This window comes from Arachis duranensis, chromosome 9 (genome assembly GCF_000817695.3).
Source record: "Arachis duranensis cultivar V14167 chromosome 9, aradu.V14167.gnm2.J7QH, whole genome shotgun sequence".
Lineage (NCBI taxonomy): Eukaryota > Viridiplantae > Streptophyta > Magnoliopsida > Fabales > Fabaceae > Arachis > Arachis duranensis.
In genome coordinates this window covers 77,641,738-77,642,071 of record NC_029780.3, presented here as the reverse complement: position 1 = coordinate 77,642,071, position 334 = coordinate 77,641,738, and positions in this window count along the sequence as shown.

The window sequence follows — 334 nt, the reverse complement described above, 5'->3', positions numbered from 1 at the left end:
GATTGTTGGTATGAAGCAAGCTATGGTCACCTTGTAAATCTTAGTCAGGCAAACTCAAATGGTTATGGATGATGTATGAAAAAAACATAAAGATAAAGATAGAGATACTTATGTAATTCATTGGTGAGAATTTCAGATAAGCGAATGGAGATGCTTTGTCCCTTCCGTCTCTCTGCTTTCCTACTGTCTTCATCCAATCCTTCTTACTCCTTTCCATGACAAGCTGTATGTAGGGTTTCACCGTTGTCAGTGGCTACCTCCCATCCTCTCAGGGAAAATGTTCAACGCACCCTGTCACGGCACGGCTATTCAGCTGTCGGTTCTCGATCATGTC